The sequence below is a fragment of the Staurois parvus genome, unplaced genomic scaffold (assembly GCF_062004578.1).
Source record: "Staurois parvus isolate SC_StPar_1 unplaced genomic scaffold, SC_StPar_1.0 ptg001519l, whole genome shotgun sequence".
Taxonomy (NCBI): domain Eukaryota; kingdom Metazoa; phylum Chordata; class Amphibia; order Anura; family Ranidae; genus Staurois; species Staurois parvus.
Genome location: NW_028319315.1, coordinates 43,994 through 59,980, shown reverse-complemented (window position 1 = coordinate 59,980; position 15,987 = coordinate 43,994). Strand labels below are relative to the sequence as shown.

The following is a 15,987-nucleotide window of genomic DNA, read 5'->3' as shown; positions in this document are numbered from 1 at the left end:
AGAGGGTGATGCTCTCCCTGAGCGTTTCAATTGTACCTTGTTGAATATGTTGGGTACCCTCCCTAATGGGGCTAAACAAACCTGGAGCCGACATGTTGGAGCTATGGTACATGCCGAGAATTGTACCAAACCTGAGTCAACTGGTTTCTCTCCTTATTTTCTCATGTTTTGGAGAGAAGCCCATCTGCCTATTGACATTCAGTTGCATGTGTCTACTGATGGAGTGAACCATAGAAATCACTACCAGTATGTGGCACAACTCAAACATAGTTTACAAGAGGCCTATCGAATGGCTGAGGAAAATGCTGCAAAAATAAATGCTGCCCATAATAGACGCTTTGATGCCAAAGTTCGTTACAAAGACTTGCAACCTGGTGATAAAGTGCTTCTTCGCAATTTGGGACCCTCAACCAAACATAAGTTAGCTAATCGCTGGAGAAATGAGTTGTCTGAAGTTATAGAAAAACTGCCTAGAATTCCAGTCTACCGGATTTGAGGACCTGAAGGTCGGATCAAAGCCTGGCATAGGAATCACTTGCTTCCAGTACAAGTTGCTACTGCAGATGAGGAGCCACAACCTGATATTGCTACAGATTCTAATGATGTGCCTTGTGCAGACACTGAACAGTGTGATGACAATGACTGGTTTACACCTCCACCAGAGTCTCCTGTACAGGCTCCTTCACCTATTACTAATGGGGGTCTTCCTCAGAGGGGAGGTCTGAACCCAACTACTCCTGCTTTTGAACCAACAGCCCAAAACTTTGTGCCTACAGTTCCAGGCATGATTGGAGCACCAAGTTTTCCCACTAGTACAATCCTAGATTTATCTGGACTAATGCCTGAGGGCTTGAGGAGAGGAGATCCTGTTCAAGGACCTCCACCAATCTTTACTTATGACACCTTGGGAAGACCCTGCTATGCTGTACAACCTCGTGTTCTGATGGACATGATTACAGCCCATTCTAAACTGGTTAGCATGATGCCTATTTGTTACTAACCATGTTTTCTGTGCAGCTAATCTCTGTAATAGATTGCTTCTGGAGAAGTGGTCTGCAGAAGGCGACAACGATATTAACTTGCTATGTTTTGTTGTTTTATGTGTATATCCTTGCTGGGTCGGAAGGATTTTCAGCAGGGGGAGAATGTAGTGATGTGATCATTTCTTTGCCCGTATTCCAGTGTTTTCTTCTATTATGCAGTGCTGGTTTTGCCTTTTTCCAATATGGCTGCTATGCTCTCTGGGTACTGATGAGGTCATGAGGGAGAGACTTGTGAAAAAGAGGGAAGTGTGGATTTCCTGAGAGAGAACTCAGACTGGAAGTATTGCAGCCTCCCCTCCCTGGAGTAACAGTATTTTCCATTAGTAAATCCACCCTGTTGCCTCTCCAGTCTCTTCTAAACCATTTTCATTGGTTTGCATTAACAGCAGCACAGCCGGGGGCCCAAGAACATTGTATCGGACATTTTCAGCGATGTTCGTGTTCTTGTAAGCATTTTGAGGTTTACCAAAATTAAAAATGATGTGAATTGAAACCAATATGTATCAACCCCAGGGGATGGAATCACAAGAAGCATACAATGAAAATCAATCTGCCTCCATTACTAGAACCAATAACATTTATTATACTGTAACTGGAACACTCCAAATATGGCCCAGCTGTGCATGGTAGTCAATCGGCTTCTAACTTCAGCCTGTTCAATGAAGCTTTGGCAATAAAACATGGAAGCCGATTGGTTTCTATGCAGAGTTGCACCAAATTTTGCATAACAAAAATGCTGCTCAGTGTGACAAGCCCTTGTGGGAACCTGTAGACACGAGGTGTCCAGTCATTCAAGCACAATCAGAGAAGTGACACCATCATCATTCAGCCCAAATCTTTTTATTGAAAACTTAGCATATTACATGACTTACACACAATGAACAAAAATAAAAAGGAACAAAACAACCACAGTGGTTGACATGCATTATACCCTCGCAGGGGCGGAGTAACGTAGAAGTTCACATCCAGCAAAACATACAAATGAAAAGGTAACATACAAAATCTATCTATAAACCGATCATAGATGCCTGGATGGTCACTGCTATTACCTGAATGTCCAGTTGTAATATAAGTTGTGTAATGTACATCGTCCTTGGGACTGGAGAGTATACGGGGACGTCTTAGAGGTACAATAAGCTACTCAGGTTGTCAGAATGTTAGAGGCAGTGGAAGGTTCGGCTAACCATTTGGACCATACTCTGTGGATGTGTGTCCTTACATTCTGGAAGCGGATTATTAATGATAATTTGCCAGTTTATAAGAGATGGAGGAGCAGATTTTTTTTCCAATGCAATAGCTTTTCTAGCATAGAACAAAAGTAGGCTAACCATGGTGCACTCAGCCACAGTAGGTAGGAGATTACTAACCAATCCTAATAAACATACTGCTATGGTAGGTTGTAGGGGAACTGAGGTCAGTTTATTACATAGGGATATCACCTCTCTCCAGAAATCCAATAACGCTGGGTAATGCCAAAACACATGGGTAAAATCCCCCAGAGTGCACCCACAGTGCCAGCGCTTGGGAGCGTGTGTTGGGTTAATTTTATGAAGTCTATGAGTATAATAGGCCCTATGTGCCATTTTAAATGGAACTAGATGGTCCCTTAGAGAAACCAGGGAACGGAAGGGAAGGTCCCAAATGTCATCCCAGTTATCACTAATTGCGGCACACCTCGCGACCATCGCATGCGCAAGCCCTCCAGAGCAGGTAGAGAAACTCTCAATAAGTGGGAATATAGATGGGAGGTAGGCTTCACAGTGCAATCAGACCTCAGCACTTCGAGAACTGGTTGGATGAGCCATAGTGAAGACTGAGGGAATTGAGCATGGAAGGCATGGGAGAGCTGTAAGTATTGAAATAGATGGGATGCAGGAACATTATACATAGAAGGGCAGCCAAAGGGGACAATGTATAATCGGTGACAATTCGGGAGATTACATTTTGTCCAGACCTGAAGGTATCATGAAACTATGGGGCAAGGTGGGATTAAGCCATAATGGGGCATTCAGAGAGACGGCTAGCTTGGGATAGCGTTTGCATATTAAACCTGCACAGCAGGCCCGCGGGGTGGTGAGCATGGAGGGCATCAATGGGTAGTGAGCCCGGGATCTTCTATACAAAAGGAACCTCAGAACCTCCATGGAGCGCAACAACGCAGCTTCCAGATCAGTTGAGGAGTTGTTGGGATCAGGACTTGCCCACTCAATTGGTTACAGCCGCCTGGTGGCTAAGAAGTATTTGTAACAATCAGGAAAAGCTAAGCCTAGGGGTGTTGCGGCCCCAAATGAAGGAGAATAGTCGGTCAAGTTGAGTGAAAGGATTTAGGGATCCATTGCGGAGAGTGTCGGAATAGGTAGGTGAGTTTCGGGAGAACTTTCATTTTAATAAGGTTGATGCACCCAAGAACAGATAAAAGGTAGGGACTCCCATGCCTTCAGTTTAAGCCCAAGATCTTGCACCATGGAGTAAGATTTAAGGGAAGAAAATCAGAGGCCCACAGAGAGATCAGGACTCCCAGATACCCAATACTCTCCACCCACTGTAGCTGAGCAGAAGGGAGGGCTGTGCTAGGAGTGCGGGGGTCAATGGGGAACAGTAGGGATTTCGTCCAGTTGACCCCGAGACCCGTAACAGGAGCAAATGAGTGCAGGATTTGGAGGGGCCCCGGCAAGCGACGGTCCAGCATCATTTAGAAACAAAAGGTCATCAGTGTACAGGGCCACCCTCTCCTTCAGCCAGCTGATGCGTAGGCCCCTGATGTTAGGGGAGGTATGTAGGGCCTCAGCTATGGGCTCCACAGGTATGGCAAAAAGAGCCAGAGAGGGCAACCCTGCAGAGCGCCTCTGGACAGAGAACAGGACCAACAGGCCACCACCCAATTGGACTGCAGCGGTTGGATTGGCATAAAGTGTCTTGAGCCATGAAATGAAAACTAGAGGGAAGCCCATTCTACGAAGTACCTCCCAGAGAAATGGCTACTCGATGGTATTAAAGGCCTTCTTAAGATCTAGGGAGGCCACCACCCTTAGAATCCACATTGGCATGTGTAGCATGAATGTTTGTGTACAGTCTGCGTATATGTATGTCTGTGGCTCTATGTGCCGTGAGCCCCATTTGGTCCAGGTCAATAATGGTAGGTAGTATCAGTTGCAGCCTCAGAGTAAGAAGCTTGGTTAGAATTTAAAAAAATCGGTGTTGATAAAAGCGATAGGCCTATAGGAGGCGGGATCCTTTGGGGGTTTATAGATTAGCACCAAATGGGCATGATTCATAGAGGAAGGCAGCTTACCCAAAGATAAATTTAGTGTGTACAGGAGGCTAAAAACAGGGTGAGTACAGTATATCACTACGAGTCTTGTAGAATTCGATGGGGAGGCCGTCAGGGACAGGGGCTTTCCCATAAGGAAAGGAGTGAATAGCGGCAGAGACCTCCTCTGGAGTAATGGGCCTCACCCTCTGCATCTGAGAGCCATCCCAGTGCTAACTGATCCAGTAAAGCTGACAGGTCATGAGCCAGGAAATCTGCGGGGTAATTTAGAGGTGTACAGGGTATTGTAAAATTGCCAGAAGTTTTCTATAATATCTGACAGTGAGGAAACCATTCCCCCCGAGGAGGTCTGAAGCTGGGAAATTAAGGCGAGTTGCTGACCGTGTTGAGCCAGCATTGCTAATAGCCACCCATTACGGTCACCTTGTTCGAAAAATCATTGTTTGCTATTGAGAAGATCCAATCTGGTAATTTCAACTAAGTGAAGGTGCAATTCTTTTTTGGCCATGGAGAGGAGGTCAAAATTAGGTTCAGAGGGATCTGCTGCATATTTGGTAGTACATTCCTCCACTGACTACTGTAAGGTGTGTGTGGTAGTGGTGTGTGCTTTGCGGACTGCAGCAATAGAGGAAATGTATTGTCCTCTTGTGTTTGCCTTAAAAGGCATCCCATGTAACATCTGGAGAGGATGACCCAGCATTATTATCATCCCAAAACTCACTTAGCAATGGTGGAATAGCATTTGCAACAGTTGGGTGGGAAATCCAGTGGGGTCCCAATCGCCAGAGGGAGGCGTTACGAGAAGAGGGAGAGCGGAGCGTCAGGGCCAATGGACAATGGTCCGACAATCCGCTAGGTAGGTAGGAAGCAGTTAGAACATCCGCCAAAAATGCGGGGTTAGCAAAATCCATCCAGCAAATAGCAATTTAGCAGTGCAGGGTAAACCTCTCCAGAAGTATACATAGCATTGTGGAGAAGGGCGGAGGGATATATAATCGAAGCAACCACATATTTTTGACCCCATAGTGTGAAAACCATCAAAACATATTTCCCTTGTGGGTCAGTATGAATGGTCTCAAGCACACAGGGCAGGGATTTGCTAACCAGGATGAATACCCCTCTGGCATAAGTGTAATAAGTAGCATGGAAGGCCCTCTGAATCCAAGTCAAATAGTAGGCCCATCAGTCCATACAGACAAGCCCAAGTCATCTCTATAGGCTCTATTTAGATTATTCTACTTGAATTCAGAGACCATTTAATCCAAATGCAAGCAAACTGACCACTACCTCTAGTTTAAAAACATATTAAAGAAAAGATGGCAAGACATTATTTCGGTTAAAAAAAAATTAATGTCAACATTTTATTGTAGAATAACTTGTATTTCATATTTGAGACAATGGTAGAGGACAGTCATGAAGTGATCACAAAGTGGCTTCGGCTTGATGCTTATCACAGAACAAAATTGTGAAGGAAATCAGGCAAATTGATGCAGAATGTCTTTGGGATGATTGCAGTTCACCTTGACCTTGCTCACACTTCAACACTGCAAGTCCAGTCCAGCAGCTAAAAAGAGAAGCGGTATAGGATTAGAGAAGACATTTGCAGGCATAGTACGGAAAGTGAATTTCAACTTTTGCAGCCAAATTGGGACAACACCTACTTCTTATTCCTTACATGTTCCCATCAACATAGCAGAACTTAAAATACAGATTTAAAAATTGAAAAACCTTTTCAGGTGCTTTATAATGAAATGTTTAGATGCTCTCCCTGCTTTTGTGATGTTTAGAAGAGGACTGGAGTTATGTGATGCTGGGCACACACCAGTCTGTCATTCAACCCAGCTGCTGAACAAAACTGAAGCGCTCAGGAGGAGCTTGCTGTACTAATTAGCTGCTCTTCTACTGAGCTATTGTGTTCCAACAGGGGGACTGCTGTCCCCCCCGCCACAACACACTGGCCATTAACTGATTGGATGCAGAGTTCTCTGGCACGCCTGTTTGGTTGGATTCTCATAGGCGGGTGTACACATGGACCAAACGTCAGCCGGTTTCTATTGAACTGGCCAATACCGGCTGATATTCGGGTCATGTGTACAGGACTTGAGACTGTCCAGTAATTTTTAGGATCAACCATGACCCCTTTTTCTTAGAAATATCCAAGAAGGCAGAAATTGTACTCGTATAGAGAATGTCAGGGAAGCAATAGAAAAAGGTTGGAAGACTGATGGAAGCAACCAACCATTCTTCAACTGTCAGACCAAATACTAATTCTATGAACAGATTTCCTATAAAGGCAACACTCCGAAGCTATACAAAGCCCTAATGGCAGGAATACACGGTAAGAAAATCGTACAAAAGAATTTGTTGAACAAATGATCAATCCATTTTCTCTTAGTTGATGAGTAGGATATTACAACTGGTAATGATATTGTGAACTATAAAATCCAGTTGAACTGAAAAATGTTGTCATTTCGCATGCAAAGGACTGATTTTCTATGCGGTGGTATGGAAAAGGAAAAAAAAAATCTAATCAAGCACCAGCACGCATGAGCGGAAACAGAAGATGACTTGGACGTTCATGAAGAAACGGGCGTACGAAGATGCTTCCACTTAGGAGCCAGCAAAGTATCTATGAATAATATGTTCTAATGCCGGTCACAAAGAATAATGCTCATTCTGGATGGAAGGGCGTGGCTACAAGGTCACATGCACACTGCATCACTTCCACTTGTACGGAAGAAGTCAACACTACATATTGCTGGACAATTTTGATTGATTAATGTGGGCCACGATTTCGACCAACGAACAAACACCACTCGGTCGTCTGATGACCGATCGGTCGATTTTCTTACCGTGTATTCTTGCCATTAAAATAATCTTCATCACCCCCCACAAGCAGTACAGTGTCACCATGGTGACACTGTACTGCTAGGGTGACAGTATGTAAAAAAAATAAAATAAAAATGTAAAAAAAAAAAAAAGTTTAAAAATTATAATTTTTGGTTATAAACAAAGTTGGCTTTTTTTTTTTTTTTTACACTAAAAAGGTAACGGAATACATTTCGGTTAAGATTTATGATGAAAAATTATTTATTTGCAAAATTTTATAAGAAAAACTTTTCAAAATTTTTGGACTTTCATTAACATACCAAAAAAATAAAAACCCAGAGGCGAATAAATACCACTAAAATAAAGCTTTATCTGTCTGGAAAAAAATTCATATGGGTACAGTGTTGCATGACCGCGCAATTGTCATTCAAAGTGTGATAGCGCTGAAAGCTGAAAATTGCCCTGGACAGGAAGGGGGTAAAGTTATTCTAAGGCATAATTTTTTCTTAAAATAACAAATGTGATACTTACCTGCTGTGTGCGGATTTTGCACAGAGCAGCCAAGATCCTCCTCTTCTTTGGTCCCCTGCCGGCGCCAAGTCCCTCCCTCCTGTCATGTGCCCTCACAGCAAAGAAGCTTGCTATGGAGGCACCCGAGCATGTGCACTCCCCAGCCATTTCTCCATGTGTCCATTCACACATGAAGGACTCTGCCCCACCCCCTCTCTTCTCATTTGCACACTGGCTGTGATTGACTGCAGTGGGAGCCAAAGACTCCTGCTGCTGTCTCAGCCAATGAGTAGAGGGAGTCCCAGGATAGCATAGACTCCAGTTAGCATCACTGGATTGGGGGGAATCCTGCACAGAAAAGGTTTTTTTACCTTGATGCATGAAGATAAAACCCCTTGAGCCTTTACACATTAAACCAAAAGAGCCCATCTTCTTAAGCTTATAGGCAGAAATGTCAAAATACATATTAAAGGTAATGAACCAATCAATGATATCCCATTATCCCTGGAAATCTCAATAATAAAAAGGTTTCATTTAGATACTTGCCTATTTCCCATGTTTTAAATCAAATCGCAGTGTCTTGCCAGAACCCGGCCATGCTGCTCATCCACTTATCTGAAAGAGGATAGAGGTTCCACTAAATAAAAAAAAAACCCAAGAGGATGACAAGGGGCATTAAGCCCCAATAATTTATCAAATTTTAAAACAAATTATATCAACTAAACATTAATAGACAATTCTGATATTTTATAACCTTAAAATACTTTCCAAGCTTATACAACATTACTTTAGAAGACAACCATTCAAATGATGAGCATGGCACATGAATACTGCTCTGTTGGGGCCACAAAGAGCCTGCAATCAATGGGAAATCATTTGCAATCGCATTCTACACTGCCCCAAGGTGGGCAGAAATGAGCAGCCAATGGGGAATTACCAGCATTGTATACAAACAATGCTACAGTGGGCTTGGGAGGTCCTATCTAAATGCTGCTCCAGCAAATGAGCAGCAAGGGATGGCTATGTGCATTGCATCTGAATGCTGCTCTGTTGGGACCACAAAGAGCCTGCAACCAACGGGAAATCATTTGCAATGCATTCTACACTGCTCCAAGGTGGGTATAAATGAGCAGTGAAGGGCAATTACTGGCATTGTAGACAAATAAACAAATAGTGCTATAGTGTTCTTGGGGGGGGGGGGGGGCTTAACTAAATTCTGCTCTAGCAAATGAGCAGCAACAGATGGCTGTGTGTATTGTGTCTGAAAGCTGCTGCTCTGTTGGGACCACAAAAGTCTTGTGACGAACACGGGGGGGTGGAGTAACTACTTATTTTTTTGAAGTGGGAGCGGCACATGCCTGACCTTTTCCCCAAGGGGATAAGGATTCTGACGTAGTACCAAAAGTCTGACCCAGGAATAGAGATTGTTGATTTTGGCTTGGCCGAAGCGTTTGTTGACTCTAGTATGGTGCCCTCATACTAGAATCAAGAAAAACTCAGAACCATTCCAAAATCAACTCTCTGTATTCCCAGGAAGAAAGGATGTACAGTTCTAAGACAATCCTCCCATTTCCATCATAAGCCATAATTGAGCGTTTGGACCAACTGTGAGGCTGCAGTGAGGCAGTGGGGAAGGAGACTGAATCATATCCAGCCCCGGCCTTCTCAGAGAAGTGGGCACTCCTTCCCCAATCCAGCAAAGTCTGAGATTGACTCAGTCTCCAAGCCCACTGCTACATAGCAGCTTTGCAGTTGGTCCAGATGCTCAACCATAGCTCACAACAGAAAGTTAAGAATGTCTTACAACAGTAGACCCTTTACTTCCAGAGAGTGGGGGCACTCTCCGTAGACTTTCCCAAGAGGGATCAGAGGGAAATCCTTGTTTAGCCTTTCATCCTTGTATTCTGCTGAAAGAGAACTTCTACTTTCAAGCTATGGATGGAAGGAAAGGGATTGTTCCGACGGCAAGCGAGAAGAGGGGAGCTTGAGTCTGAGCGATTCCAGTGTCAGTCAATACAAGTTAAAGGGATGAACTCTGCTCCACAGACTCCAGTATTCCAGCGTTGAGGAATGGCCTCAGAATCCTGCACAGAAAAGGCTTTTTACCTTGATGCATGAAGATAAAACCCCTTGAGCCTTTACACATTAAACCAAAAGAGCCCATCTTCTTAAGCTTATAGGCAGAAATGTCAAAATACATATTAAAGGTAATGAACCAATCAATGATATCCCATTATCCCTGGAAATCTCAATAATAAAAAGGTTTCATTTAGATACTTGCCTATTTCCCATGTTTTAAATCAAATCGCAGTGTCTTGCCAGAACCCGGCCATGCTGCTCATCCACTTATCTGAAAGAAGATAGAGGTTCACCTAAATAGAAAAAAAACCCAAGAGGATGACAAGGGGCATTAACCTCCCTGGCGGTATGATTATTTCCGATTTTTGGTGCTGAAAGCGGTACCATTTTTTTGCATGGAACTGTTTTTTTTTTATTGTAGGACTGTAATTTTTAGGAATAACTCACTGAAATCTGTCTGAACAAGAGTCTAGTAAACATCCCGGGGATGATAAAATTTGAAACACAAAATCATAAATTATAATTTAATAAATAATCATAAAAATAATAATAAATTTAATATAATCAAACAAAAAACACTGAAATTTGAAATTTTACACCAAGTTCGCACATCGCTGAGCAAAGTCGCAAAATCGTTTTCACGGTTTGATGACGAATTTGCCCACAAATCATTATCACTCAATTCTGGAAGTGGTTCTGATTTACTATCGCTGTTCTCTAGCCGGTCTAAAACCGCTTTTGACCTAAAGTGACGCTTTATGGACGCCATGGACGTTTCTCAGTTTCCAGGCAATAAGAACAGTACAAATGCAGGCAGGGCGCCGGACAAAGTACTAGGGACAAAATGTATGTGAAATGGTTTGATACAGGAATGTTATACTATGTGATTTTAGTGATTTTAGTGAATGTCACTTTTTGTCATTTTTGAATTTCCCACCGTTCCGTCCCCCATACGTCCCGACGCTCACAGGGGACGGAACCCAGATGACAGATGCCGGCATCCGCCGGATTACATTGCCGGGGACACTGCAGGAGGGACATCGTGGGAGCGAAGGACAAGGTAAGTGATGGAGGGATCGTGGAGCAGCGCTGCAAGGTATTCCCGAGTGTAGCTCGGGGTTACCGCTTGTGGTACTGAAACCTTACCCCGAGCTACAATCGGGAATACCGCCAGGGAGGTTAAGCCCCAATAATTTATCAAATTTTAAAACAAATTATAATATCAACTAAACATTAGACAATTCTGATATTTTATAACCTTAAAATACTTTCCAAGCTTATACATTACTTTACAAGACTCAACCATTCAAATTATGAGCATGGCACATGAATGCTGCTCTGTTGGGACCACAAAGAGCCTGCAATCAATGGGAAATCATTTGCAATCGCATTCTACACTGCTCCAGGGTGGGCAGAAATGAGCAGCCAATGGGGAATTACCAGCATTGTATACTAACAATGCTACAGTGGGCTTGGGGGGTCCTATCTAAATGCTGCTCCAGCAAATGAGCAGCAAGGGATGGCTATGTGCATTGCATCTGAATGCTGCTCTGTTGGGACCACAAAGAGCCTGCAACCAACGGGAAATCATTTGCAATGCATTCTACACTGCTCCAAGGTGGGTAGAAATGAGCAGTGAAGGGGGATTAATGGCATTGTAGACAAACAATGCTACAGTGGGCTTGATTGCGCAACATTTCATTTTCATTTTATAGAAAACCCCACTCAAGTCAATGAGTGAATCACTATGGGCATTGCTTATGAACAGTGCTCTGTTGGGAACACAAAGAGCATATGCGCAAAGGGAAATCATTTGCAATGCATTCTACACTGCTCCAGGGTGGGCATAAATGAGCAGTGAAGGGGAATTACTGGCACTGTAAACAAATAAACTAATAGTGCTATAGTGTTCTTGGGGGAGGGGGGGGTCTTAACTAAATTCTGCTCTAGCAAATGAGCAGCAACAGATAACAGATGGCTGTGTGTATTGTGTCTGAAAGCTGCTGCTGTTGGGACCAAAAAAGTCTTGTGACGAACATGGAGGGGGGGGGGGGGGGGAGAGAGTAACAACTTATTTTTTTGAAGTGGGAGCGGCACATGCCTGACCTTTTCCCCAAGGGGATAAGGATTCTGACATAGTACCAAAAGTCTGACCCAGGAATAGAGATTGTTGATTTTGGCTTGGCCGAAGCGTTTGTTGACTCTAGTATGGTGCCCTCATACTAGAATCAAGAAAAACTCAGAACCATTCCAAAATCAACTCTCTGTATTCCCAGGAAGAAAGGATGTACAGTTCTAAGACAATCCTCCCATTTCCATCATAAGCCATAATTGAGCGTTTGGACCAACTGTGAGGCTGCAGTGAGGCAGTGGGGAAGGAGACTGAATCATATCCAGCCCGGGCCTTCTCAGAGAAGTGGGCACTCCTTCCCCAATCCAGCAAAGTCTGAGATTGACTCAGTCTCCAAGCCCGCTGCTACATAGCAGCTTTGCAATTGGTCCAGATGCTCAACCATAGCTCACAACAGAAAGTTAAGAATGTCTTACAACAGTAGACCCTTTACTTTCAGAGAGTGGGGGCACTCTCCGTAGACTTTCCCAAGAGGGATCAGAGGGAAATGCTTGTTTAGCCTTTCATCTCTGTATTCTGCTGAAAGAGAACTTCTAGTTTCAAGCTATGGATGGAAAGAAAGGGATTGTTCCGACGGCAAGCGAGAAGAGAGGAGCTTGAGTCTGAGCGATTCCAGTGTCAGTCAATACAAGTTAAAGGGATGAACTCTGCTCCACAGACTCCAGTAGTCCAGCGTTGAGGAATGGCCTCAGCCTCTGTTCTGGCCACGCCCTCTGATGGGACAACAGAGAGCCTGCAATCAATGGGAAATCATTTGCAATCGCATTCTACACTGCTCCAAGGTGGGTAGAAATGAGCAGCCAATGGGGAATTACCAGCATTGTATACAAACAATGCTACAGTGGGCTTGGGAGGTCCTATCTAAATGCTGCTCCAGCAAATGAGCAGCAAGGGATGGCTATGTGCATTGCATCTGAATGCTGCTCTGTTGGGACCACAAAGAGCCTGCAACCAACGGGAAATCATTTGCAATGCATTCTACACTGCTCCAAGGTGGGTATAAATGAGCAGTGAAGGGCAATTAATGGCATTGTAGACAAACAATGCTACAGTGGGCTTGATTGCGCAACATTTCATCATTTGCATTTTATAGAAAACCCCACTCAAGTCAATGAGTGAATCACTATGGGCATTGCGTATGAACAGTGCTCTGTTGGGAACACAGAGCATATGCGCAAAGGGAAATCATTAGCAATGCATTTTTCACTGCTCCAGGGTGGGCATAAATGAGCAGTGGAGGGGAATTACTGGCATTGTATACAGACAATGCTAAAGTGGACTTCAATTCACAACACATCATCAGCATTTCAGATCATTGCTCCAGTCAAGGAGACAATGGCTATGTGCGATGCATATGAACGCTGCTCTGTTGGGACCACAAAGAGCCTGCAATCAATGGGAAATCATTTGCAAACGCATTCTACACTGCTCCAAGGTGGGCAGAAATGAGCAGCCAATGGGGAATTACCAGCATTGTATACAAACAATGCTACAGTGGGCTTGGGAGGTCCTATCTAAATGCTGCTCCAGCAAATGAGCAGCAAGGGATGGCTATGTGCGATGCATCTGAATGCTGCTCTGTTGGGACCACAAAGAGCCTGCAACCAACGGGAAATCATTTGCAATGCATTCTACACTGCTCCAAGGTGGGCAGAAATGAGCAGTGAAGGGCAATTACTGGCATTGTAGACAAACTAATAGTGCTATAGTGTTTTTTTGGGGGTCTTAACTAAATTATGCTCTAGCAAATGAGCAGCAGCAGATGGCTGTGTGTATTGTGTTTGAAAGCTGCTGCTCTGTTGGGACCACAAAAGTCTTGTGACGAACACGGGGGGGGGGTGTGACTACTTATTTTTTTGAAGTGGGAGCGGCACATGCCTGACCTTTTCCCCAAGGGGATAAGGATTCTGACATAGTACCAAAAGTCTGACCCAGGAATAGAGATTGTTGATTTTGGCTTGGCCGAAGCGTTTGTTGACTCTAGTATGGTGCCCTCATACTAGAATCAAGAAAAACTCAGAACCATTCCAAAATCAACTCTCTGTATTCCCAGGAAGAAAGGATGTACAGTTCTAAGACAATCCTCCCATTTCCATCATAAGCCATAATTGAGCGTTTGGACCAACTGTGAGGCTGCAGTGAGGCAGTGGGAAAGGAGACTGAATCATATCCAGCCCCGGCCTTCTCAGAGAAGTGGGCACTCCTTCCCCAATCCAGCAAAGTCTGAGATTGACTCAGTCTCCAAGCCCGCTGCTACATAGCAGCTTTGCAATTGGTCCAGATGCTCAACCATAGCTCACAACAGAAAGTTAAGAATGTCTTACAACAGTAGACCCTTTACTTCCAGAGAGTGGGGGCACTCTCCGTAGACTTTCCCAAGAGGGATCAGAGTAAAATCCTTGTTTAGCCTTTCATCTCTGTATTCTGCTGAAATAGAACTTCTAGTATCAACCTATGGATGGAAGGAAAGGGATTGTTCCGACGGCAAGCGAGAAGAGGGGAGTTTGAGTCTGAGCGATTCCAGTGTCAGTCAATACAAGTTAAAGGGATGGACGCTGCTCCACAGACTCCAGCAGTCCAGCGTTGAGGAATGGCCTCAGCCTCTGTTCTGGCCACGCCCTCTGATGTGTTTTACCCCGCCCAACGGGGCTTGGTCACTCAAGTAATGAGATATGATAAAAGCTCATAACTCAATCTGCTGATATTTAGCAAGCTTTAGACTATCATTCATAACTTAGCTTAGGAATGCATTCAAGTAAATTCATTTTTGGGTCCACAAAAGTGTGTGGCTAACCCATGCCATGAGTTATAATAAAAGCTCATAACTCTGGTGATACCTTTTTGCAAGTAATAGACTATCATTCTGAGATTTTTATAATTGGGTACCTACCATCCACTAAAGCTGCAGGAGCAGAAAAGGGTTTCCTTCTTGATTGGCGTATTCATGGCTTCCCATGTTGCTTGGAGAGATCATTGCTTCCCATGTTGCTTGGAGAGATCATAGCTTCCATCTGGACACGGAAAAGAAAATTTACAATAGCAGAATGCCTACTTATCCCAAGTATTATGAAATCTTCATTTTGGGTTAAATAGCACACAATGTAAACATGTCATGATGTGAGGTCTACGTCATAAGTCTCTATGCATACTTGTCCTGGTTTAGTTACTCTTACACAAGCCATAGATTATACAATTTTCTTTTCCTCCATCACGGATGAAAGGAAAGAAAATCACTCTATTCCCACATCAACAGTCAATGTTGATGGGAGAATCCCTCCCACAGCAGGATGGTCTTCTGCCATCAGGGAGTGTTGGGAGCCTTCCCTGCCGATAGAACACAAATTATCAGTGCAGGTACTAAAGTAGTTGGATGGATAGACTTCAGTACAACCAGACCGTCCAAAGATGGATGGAATCTCGCACGGTCACTAATGAACCTGATGAGACTTGATTCATCTATGGTCAGCTTTAGTGTTACAGATTATCTGATCGGTAGTTCAGTGTAAATCTATAGACTTACATCCGCTTCCCTCCGAGTATTTATGCACAGAAAAAAAAAACGAACTGCATCCTTTTCTATATTTCAGGACGAAAACCTTATGTTACTGGGGAAGCCTGATTTAAACTGATGCAAATCCATTTTCATCCAGCTGCCCATAGACCGAACATGGGGTCTGAAAAGGTCAGCTGTCAAAAATTGAAAATACATTGGACAAGCACATATGTGACAAAGTGTCACCTGTCCCATTCTGCTCCGAATTAGGGATGAGCTATCAAGAGTCCAAACCCACCTGAGCTATCCCACCAGAAAGCTGTTAAAGTGGAAAGCCAATCATAGGCAGCAGAGGCATCCCCCCACCCTGCAGCTACACGTATGCAAGGGGCACGTATACATACAGTATGGCTGTGGAGTGGAAAATGTCCCTGCCACATGATTGGCTGTCCATTCCAATAGTTTACCATTAGGATAGCTCAAACAGGTCCAAACTCTGACACGGGGGGGGTGTCTGTCTGACAGGCGGGTGTACACGGGCCAAATGTCGGCTGGTTTCTATTGCACTGGCCAATACCGGCTGATATTTGGGCCATGTGTACAGGGCTCGAGACTGCCCAGTAATTCTTAG

The 15,987-nt window shown here is 44.0% G+C and overlaps 1 long non-coding RNA gene across 1 annotated transcript; it reads right to left on the bottom strand.

Moving 5' to 3' along the window:
* Positions 1–5,641: 5,641 nt before the first annotated feature.
* LOC149435415 (uncharacterized) lies at positions 5,642–14,866 on the bottom strand. The gene is made up of 3 exons (XR_016308492.1): positions 14,754–14,866; positions 8,200–8,268; positions 5,642–5,878 (listed from the first exon to the last, which is right to left on the bottom strand). It is a non-coding gene; the product is annotated as an uncharacterized LOC149435415 (long non-coding RNA).
* Between the last annotated feature and the right edge of the window lie 1,121 nt (positions 14,867–15,987).